Here is a 700-nt window from a genome sequence, read left to right on the forward strand (position 1 = left end):
TCAATTTTCCAGTTGTTTCTTCTCACTTTCTCACCGCTGCCTTTCCAAACCCTCAATGATACAGGTTAAGGAGACAAGAAAAATGTGATTCCAATTTCTAGAAAATTACTCCTCTGTGATCACACATGGGCTTGTGATACAGAGGGTCTGTTATCACCAAGGTGTGATTCAGAGAGATATAATTCTATCTGTATGATGTCAGCGAGCAGATGTTATTTCATGTGATGGGCACATACTACTGCTGATCCTCGGAGTTTTCATTGGGCTTGTTTTTAGCTGAAGAGCCATGGAAATATCAAAATTACCTCTTTTGTTCTGCTCTGGAAGAGCTGGTAGGGAAATAACTGGAACAGTTTGAAAGAAAAGTACCCTTGGCTAACTGGCTAACATTTAAACTGGCTAACATTAAATCACTTAGATAATAAACATTATGTAGTTCACATCTTACTATGGCTAAAAAGAAATACTATCATTACCCAGGAGCAAGCAGATTTCCTCTTCTTGATTCTTCCCAATCCATGAAGGATAAATTCCTCACATGGTAAGAACAGGAGGCCAGCTGCACCATCAAAAAGTGGAGTGAAGCTGCTGTCCCTTAGCTGTGGTTACAAATTGTCGTTTGAAATAAGTCTGTAAATGCGCTGTGGTAATGCCACCACCCCACCCCCTTAAAAAAAGAAAATTAAAAAAATCTAAATTC

Source organism: Falco biarmicus, chromosome 8 (assembly GCF_023638135.1).
Source record: "Falco biarmicus isolate bFalBia1 chromosome 8, bFalBia1.pri, whole genome shotgun sequence".
Lineage (NCBI taxonomy): Eukaryota > Metazoa > Chordata > Aves > Falconiformes > Falconidae > Falco > Falco biarmicus.